We start from the raw sequence: 9,277 nt of genomic DNA, 5'->3' as shown, positions 1-9,277 counted from the left end.
TAATAGTACATTTACCTATGAAGTACGAGATTCACACGAGACACTACCACATTTAAGACGAGGGAGGGGTATATTTAGCAATGACGTGAGTGATTGATACAAGACAATACCACTTGGAAGGCAAGGCAGGGCAGGGGTGCGTTTAGTGATGAGGTCCGAGATTCACGCAAGACAGAATCACTTTACAAAACGTATAGCATGGTCGCAGTTACACACGATGTAGATGACTGAGTGAAGACACAACCTCTTCAGAAGACGTATAGCATGGTCATAGATACAGACGATGTAGATGACTGAGTGAAGACACAACCTCTTCAGAAGACGTATAGCATGGTCATAGATACAGACGATGTAGATGACTGAGTGAAGACACAACCTTTTCAGAAGACGTATAGCATGGTCATAGATACAGACGATGTAGATGACTGAGTGAAGACACAACCTTTTCAGAAGACGTATAGCATGGTCATAGATACAGACGATGTAGATGGCTGAGTGAAGACACAACCTTTTCAGAAGACGTATAGCATGGTCATAGATACAGACGATGTAGATGACTGAGTGAAGACACAACCTCTTCAGAAGACGTATAGCATGGTCATAGATACAGACGATGTAGATGACTGAGTGAAGACACAACCTTTTCAGAAGACGTATAGCATGGTCATAGATACAGACGATGTAGATGGCTGAGTGAAGACACAACCTTTTCAGAAGACGTATAGCATGGTCATAGATACAGACGATGTAGATGACTGAGTGAAGACACAACCTTTTCAGAAGACGTATAGCATGGTCATAGATACAGACGATGTAGATGACTGAGTGAAGACACAACCTTTTCAGAAGACGTATAGCATGGTCATAGATACAGACGATGTAGATGGCTGAGTGAAGACACAACCTTTTCAGAAGACGTATAGCATGGTCATAGATACAGACGATGTACATGACTGAGTGAAGACACAACCTTTTCAGAAGACGTATAGCATGGTCATAGATACAGACGATGTACATGACTGAGTGAAGACACAACCTTTTCAGAAGACATATAGCATGGTCATAGATACAGACGATGTACATGACTGAGTGAAGACACAACCTTTTCAGAAGACGTATAGCATGGTCATAGATACAGACGATGTACATGACTGAGTGAAGACACAACCTTTTCAGAAGACGTATAGCATGGTCATAGATACAGACGATGTACATGACTGAGTGAAGACACAACCTTTTCAGAAGACGTATAGCATGGTCATAGATACAGACGATGTAGATGACTTAGTGAAGACACAACCTCTTCAGAAGACGTATAGCATGGTTGCAGTTTCACATGATGTAGATGACTGAGTGAAGACTGAACCTTTTCAGAAGACATATATAGCATGGTCGCAGTTACACATGATGTAGTTGTCTGAGTGAAGACACAATCTTTTCAGAAGATGTATAGCATGGTCGCAGTTTCACATGATGTAGATGGCTGAGTGAAGACTGAACCTTTTCAGAAGACATATAGCATGGTCGCAGTTTCACATGATGTAGATGACTTAGTGAAGACACAACCTTTTCAGAAGACATATAGCATGGTCGCAGTTTCACGTGATGTAGATGACTTAGTGAAGACACAACCTCTTCAGAAGACATATAGCATGGTCGCAGTTTCACATGATGTAGATGACTTAGTGAAGACACAACCTCTTCAGAAGACGTATAGCATGGTCATAGATACAGACGATGTACATGACTGAGTGAAGACTGAACCTTTTCAGAAGACATATAGCATGGTTGCAGTTTCACATGATGTAGATGACTGAGTGAAGAGTGAACCTTTTCAGAAGACATATAGCATGGTCGTAGATACAGACGATGTACATGACTGAGTGAAGACTGAACCTTTTCAGAAGACATATAGCATGGTCGCAGTTTCACACGATGTAGATGACTGAGTGAAGAGTGAACCTTTTCAGAAGACGTATAGCATGGTCATAGATACAGACGATGTACATGACTGAGTGAAGACTGAACCTTTTCAGAAGACATATAGCATGGTCGCAGTTTCACATGATGTAGATGACTGAGTGAAGACACAACCTTTTCAGAAGACATATAGCATGGTCGCAGTTTCACGTGATGTAGATGACTTAGTGAAGACATATAGCATGGTCGCAGTTTCACATGATGTAGATGACTTAGTGAAGACACAACCTTTTCAGAAGACGTATAGCATGGTCGCAGTTTCACATGATGTAGATGACTTAGTGAAGACACAACCTTTTCAGAAGACATATAGCATGGTCGCAGTTTCACATGATGTAGATGACTGAGTGAAGACTGAACCTTTTCAGAAGACATATAGCATGGTCGCAGTTTCACATGATGTAGATAACTGAGTGAAGAGTGAACCTTTTCAGAAGACATATAGCATGGTCGTAGATACAGACGATGTACATGACTGAGTGAAGACTGAACCTTTTCAGAAGACATATATAGCATGGTCGCAGTTACACATGATGTAGATGTCTGAGTGAAGACACAATCTTTTCAGAAGACGTATAGCATGGTCGCAGTTTCACATGATGTAGATGGCTGAGTGAAGACTGAACCTTTTCAGAAGACATGTAGCATGGTCGCAGTTACACACGATGTACATGACTTTGTGAAGACACAACCTCTTCAGAAGACGTATAGCATGGTCGTAGTTACACATGATGTAGATGACTGAGTGAAGACACAACCTCTTCAGAAGACGTATAGCATGGTCGTAGTTACACATGATGTAGCTGACTGAGTGAAGACACAACCTCTTCAGAAGACGTATAGCATGGTCGTAGTTACACATGATGTAGATGACTGAGTGAAGACACAACCTCTTCAGAAGACGTATAGCATGGTCGTAGTTACACATGATGTAGATGACTGAGTGAAGACACAACCTCTTCAGAAGACATATAGCATGGTCGCAGTTTCACATGATGTAGATGACTGAGTGAAGACTGAACCTTTTCAGAAGACATATAGCATGGTCGCAGTTTCACATGATGTAGATGACTGAGTGAAGACTGAACCTTTTCAGAAGACATATAGCATGGTCGCAGTTTCACATGATGTAGATGACTTAGTGAAGACACAACCTTTTCAGAAGACATATAGCATGGTCGCAGTTTCACATGATGTAGATGACTGAGTGAAGACACAACCTTTTCAGAAGACATATAGCATGGTCGCAGTTTCACATGATGTAGATGACTTAGTGAAGACACAACCTTCTCAGAAGACATATAGCATGGTCGCAGTTTCACATGATGTAGATGACTGAGTGAAGACTGAACCTTTTCAGAAGACATATAGCATGGTCGCAGTTTCACATGATGTACATGACTTAGTGAAGACACAACCTTTTCAGAAGACATAGCATGGTCGCAGTTTCACATGATGTAGATGACTGAGTGAAGACTGAACCTTTTCAGAAGACATATAGCATGGTCGCAGTTTCACATGATGTAGATGACTGAGTGAAGACTGAACCTTTTCAGAAGACATATAGCATGGTCGCAGTTTCACATGATGTAGATGACTGAGTGAAGACACAACCTTTTCAGAAGACATATAGCATGGTCGCAGTTTCACATGATGTAGATGACTGAGTGAAGACACAACCTTTTCAGAAGACATATAGCATGGTCGCAGTTTCACATGATGTAGATGACTGAGTGAAGACTGAACCTTTTCAGAAGACATATAGCATGGTCGCAGTTTCACATGATGTAGATGACTGAGTGAAGACACAACCTTTTCAGAAGACATATAGCATGGTCGCAGTTTCACATGATGTAGATGACTGAGTGAAGACTGAACCTTTTCAGAAGACATATAGCATGGTCGCAGTTTCACATGATGTACATGACTTAGTGAAGACACAACCTTTTCAGAAGACATATAGCATGGTCGCAGTTTCACATGATGTAGATGACTGAGTGAAGACTGAACCTTTTCAGAAGACATATAGCATGGTCGCAGTTTCACATGATGTAGATGACTGAGTGAAGACTGAACCTTTTCAGAAGACATATAGCATGGTCGCAGTTTCACATGATGTAGATGACTGACTGAAGACTGAACCTTTTCAGAAGACATATAGCATGGTCGCAGTTTCACATGATGTAGATGACTGAGTGAAGACACAACCTTTTCAGAAGACATATAGCATGGTCGCAGTTTCACATGATGTAGATGACTGAGTGAAGACTGAACCTTTTCAGAAGACATATAGCATGGTCGCAGTTTCACATGATGTAGATGACTGAGTGAAGACTGAACCTTTTCAGAAGACATATAGCATGGTCGCAGTTTCACATGATGTAGATGACTGAGTGAAGACTGAACCTTTTCAGAAGACATATAGCATGGTCGCAGTTTCACATGATGTAGATGACTGAGTGAAGACACAACCTTTTCAGAAGACATATAGCATGGTCGCAGTTTCACATGATGTAGATGACTGAGTGAAGACTGAACCTTTTCAGAAGACATATAGCATGGTCGCAGTTTCACATGATGTAGATGACTGAGTGAAGACACAACCTCTTCAGAAGACATATAGCATGGTCGCAGTTTCACGTGATGTAGATGACTTAGTGAAGACACAACCTCTTCAGAAGACGTATAGCATGGTCATAGATACAGACGATGTAGATGACTTAGTGAAGACTGAACCTTTTCAGAAGACATATAGCATGGTCGCAGTTTCACATGATGTAGATGACTGAGTGAAGACTGAACCTTTTCAGAAGACATATAGCATGGTCGCAGTTTCACATGATGTAGATAACTGAGTGAAGAGTGAACCTTTTCAGAAGACATATAGCATGGTCGTAGATACAGACGATGTACATGACTGAGTGAAGACTGAACCTTTTCAGAAGACATATATAGCATGGTCGCAGTTACACATGATGTAGATGTCTGAGTGAAGACACAATCTTTTCAGAAGACGTATAGCATGGTCGCAGTTTCACATGATGTAGATGGCTGAGTGAAGACTGAACCTTTTCAGAAGACATGTAGCATGGTCGCAGTTACACACGATGTACATGACTTTGTGAAGACACAACCTCTTCAGAAGACGTATAGCATGGTCGTAGTTACACATGATGTAGATGACTGAGTGAAGACACAACCTCTTCAGAAGACGTATAGCATGGTCGTAGTTACACATGATGTAGCTGACTGAGTGAAGACACAACCTCTTCAGAAGACGTATAGCATGGTCGTAGTTACACATGATGTAGATGACTGAGTGAAGACACAACCTCTTCAGAAGACGTATAGCATGGTCGTAGTTACACATGATGTAGATGACTGAGTGAAGACACAACCTCTTCAGAAGACGTATAGCATGGTCGTAGTTACACATGATGTAGATGACTGAGTGAAGACACAACCTCTTCAGAAGACATATAGCATGGTCGCAGTTTCACATGATGTAGATGACTGAGTGAAGACTGAACCTTTTCAGAAGACATATAGCATGGTCGCAGTTTCACATGATGTAGATGGCTGAGTGAAGAGACAACCTTTTCAGAAGACATATAGCATGGTCGTAGTTACACATGATGTACATGACTGAGTGAAGACTGAACCTTTTCAGAAAACGTATAGCATGGCCGTAGATACAGACGATGTACATGACTGAGTGAAGACTGAACCTTTTCAGAAGACGTATAGCATGGTCGCAGTTTCACATGATGTAGATGACTGAGTGAAGACACAACCTTTTCAGAAGACATATAGCATGGTCGTAGTTATACATGATGTAGATAACTGAGTGAAGAAACAACCTTTTCAGAAGACGTATAGCATGGTTGTTGGAGATGAGATGGAAGAGAAAATGTCTTTGAAGTGAGAAGTGTTTTTATATATATGTATGTATATGTGCGCACACACACACACATAGACACACGTGAAACATACACAATGCAGACATAGAAATAATACTTTTAAAAAGAAACGGTGAATTGGAGACTAAAGCACATCTGTCTCTAACGTACAAAAAGTATAGTAACTGGCGTGACGAAGACTGAGACAGAGACATTGAGGTTGAAAGTAGATATAATTTTTCTTGAACTTTGTACCCCTAAAGTTGTTGGTGTATTATTGAAATTATACATAGTATATAACGAAATAAATGACATTACTGATTATTCAGTGTTTATCATAAAATAATATATTTTTAAATTTCGCGTGCCCACGGGGGTACGCGTACTCCAGGTTGAAGACCACTGATCTGTAGTGATCTAGGAACTACACCGTCGAATGTAATTTTGTACTTATTATATGCATCATTGAGCCAAGTCACTTGCATTTTTCTGCATTATCACACACGTATCCTTACATAAGATGTATTATGACTGACGCACGGAAGTGAAAATTGCGCGGTGTTTCACTTGGTACAGACAGTACCAGTTTTTAAGACGAGGCTTAGGCTGAGTTATCAGTGACGTACATGAGTTACGTTAGACATTATCATTTCCTAGACATATGCACGAGGTACTGTTTAGTATGATGTAGATGATTCACGTAAGACACTACCACCACCACCGAGACATATGGACGAGGTATAATTTCGAATGATGTATGTGATTCACGTAAGACAGTATCACTACCCAGACGTAAGGACGAGACATATGCAGTAGGTACACTTTGGAATGATGTAGATGATTGACTTAAGACAGTTCCACTTGCCAGATATGTGCACGAGGTACAGTTTACAATGATGTACATGATTCACCACCACTACTACTATTTGGAAGACAAGGCACGGGTGTATTTAAGAGCGACGTGCGTGATTCAGAGAAGACAGTATCACTTGTAAGACGGGTACATTGAGGAACGTCGTACTAGTTGGTTGCGTAATTCACATACTACACTACCACTTTTAAGTGAGGGCAGAGGCACAGTTCCCAATGACGTACGTACTACTTCGAAGGCAATTTACCAACGGCGTACGAGATTCACCCAAGACACTATCAGTTTCAAGTCAGGGCAGAGGCAGAGTTCCGAATGACGCACGTGATCCAAACGAGACTAGTACTTGGAAGACAAGGCAGGGGTACATTTAGCAATGACGTACGAGATTAAGACAAGACACTACCACTTTGATGGCAAGGCACTACCTCTGTGAACACAAGGCAGAGTTACATTTAGCGATGATGTACGAGATTCACACAAGGCAGTAGCAGTTGAAACGAAGGGAAGCGTGCGTTTAGTAATGACGTAAGAGATCCACGCAAGATACATTCACTTTAGAAAATAGTTACATATGATGTCTATGATCCTGTGATGATATAACCACTATAGAAAACATGTGGGATGGGCGCAGTTAGAAGGCAAGCGAGGAGTATATCTAGCAAAGACGTAAAACACTAGCACTTGGAAGGCAAGGTAGGGTTGCATTTAGGAATGACGTGCGTGATTCAGAGAAGACAGTATCAGTTGAGGAATGTCGTACTAGTTAGTTGCGTAATTCACATAATACACTACTACTTGCAAGATAGGCAGTGAGTGTGTACTTAATGACTTGCGTGAAATTTATTTATTGTAAGAAGAGTGTATGCTACATGGACGTAAGAATAAAATATATGTATATATTTTATGTATGTGTTTATGGAATTTTTATTAATGTGTGTGTGTATATTTATAAATAAATGGAGGAGGAGATAAGAAATTACGTTGTTTTTATTCTTCGAGAGGGAATACGTATTTGAAGGGGTTATTGTAAAATTGAAAGTGTATATAAAGTGTAAATAAAGGTGATATTAACACTCTTTTTTTTCAGTGCATATATCAGATAGTTGCAATTCACAACTTGTTGTAGCCCTCTGTGGCGTAGTGGTTAGCGTGCTTGCTTGTGGTTGCAAGGGTCGGTGGATCGAAACCTAGCCAGGTAGACTTTTTTTAAAGTTAATATAGATAGATGAGTTTAGTATTAATTTAAATTCGTCAGTTATTCCATTGTAAGATATCAGGAAGTTTTAAATTGCAGTATGTCAAGAGCTTTGGTAGCGCAGTGGTTAGCGTGCTTGCTTGTGGATGCAAGGGTCGGTGGATCGAAACCTAGGCAGGTAGACTTTTTTAAAGTTAATATAGTATTAATTTAAATTCGTCAGTTATTCCATTGTAAGATATCAGGAAGTTTTAAATTGCGGTATGTCAAGAGCTTTGGTAGCGCAGTGGTTAGCGTGCTTGCCTGTGGATGCAAGGGTCGGTGGTTCGAAACCCGGCCAGGTAGAGTTTTATAAAGTTAATATAGTATTAATTTAAGTTTGTCAGTTATTGTATTGTATGATATCATGAAGTTTTGAATTATTCTATGCCAACTAACTTAGCAGCGTAGTGGTTAGAGTGCCTGACTGCGGATCGTGAGGTTCGCTGGTTCGAATCCTCGCTAGGTAATTTTTTTAAAGAAATGTAAGTTCGTGTCTATATAAATATAAAATAATAAGTAATATAAGAAAGTATGACCGTCCGGTTGAAAAGACTGCGCCGGACTTGGAAAGAAAAGTTGTTCGGTTTGCCGCGCAAAAAAAAGATTACGTGCACCGAGGAAAAACTTCTTCCATATAAGCTGCCAACAAAAATGTCGACATTAAGAAGTAAATAATAAAAATTTAAATGAAGTATAAGAAAATAAATAGTAGAGCGAGCGAGAGAAATTCCTGCAAGCAGAAAAAAAATTCTTCGAGGCACAAGAGCATTGCTTCGCAGCAGGGTTTCGTAGAAAATAATCTCTTCAAGCAGCGCGGCGGGTGGTGGTGGTTGTTGTTCATTATGTGCAGGGGGGGAAAAAATTCTCCCTTAGACACCAAGAGTTTCGTAGAAAATAATTGTGGTTGATATTCAAGTAGCGCGGCGGTGGTTGTTGTTGTGTTGTTCATTATATATAATATGTGCAGGGGAAAAAAAATTGGCCCTAACACACCAAGAGGTAAGCCTTACCGTCGGTTTGGAGGCAGTCCCCCACGTTTCTTATCTGCGTTTTATGAAAAGGAGGGAAAATGTGCCTTTGGGCACCAAGAGGTAAGCCTTACCAGAGGTTTGAGGCAGGCCCCAAGGTTTTTCTTACTGGCATTTATAGGAAAAGGCGGGAAAATTGCCTTAGGGCACCAAGAGGTAAAAAAGCCTTGCCATCGAAAATCCGAATACCCCTTATATAAAAGGAACGACGGAAGCGCCGCCTATAAGGCGCGCGCTTTTATACAGCTCGCAGAACTTAGAA

General features: G+C 40.6%; 1 long non-coding RNA gene across 1 annotated transcript; it reads left to right on the top strand.

Annotated features, from left to right (window-relative positions):
* Positions 1 to 886: 886 nt before the first annotated feature.
* On the top strand, positions 887 to 7,826 carry LOC147870979 (uncharacterized). The gene is made up of 2 exons (XR_015532967.1): positions 887 to 7,111; positions 7,197 to 7,826. It is a non-coding gene; the product is annotated as an uncharacterized LOC147870979 (long non-coding RNA).
* Positions 7,827 to 9,277: the final 1,451 nt, after the last annotated feature.

The sequence above is a fragment of the Zootermopsis nevadensis genome, unplaced genomic scaffold, assembly GCF_977971745.1.
Source record: "Zootermopsis nevadensis isolate Lab colony 2312 unplaced genomic scaffold, Znev_1.0 Znev_ptg000079l, whole genome shotgun sequence".
NCBI lineage: Eukaryota > Metazoa > Arthropoda > Insecta > Blattodea > Termopsidae > Zootermopsis > Zootermopsis nevadensis.
Note: the sequence above shows the minus strand (reverse complement) of the source record. Positions and strands in the feature narration are given on the sequence as shown.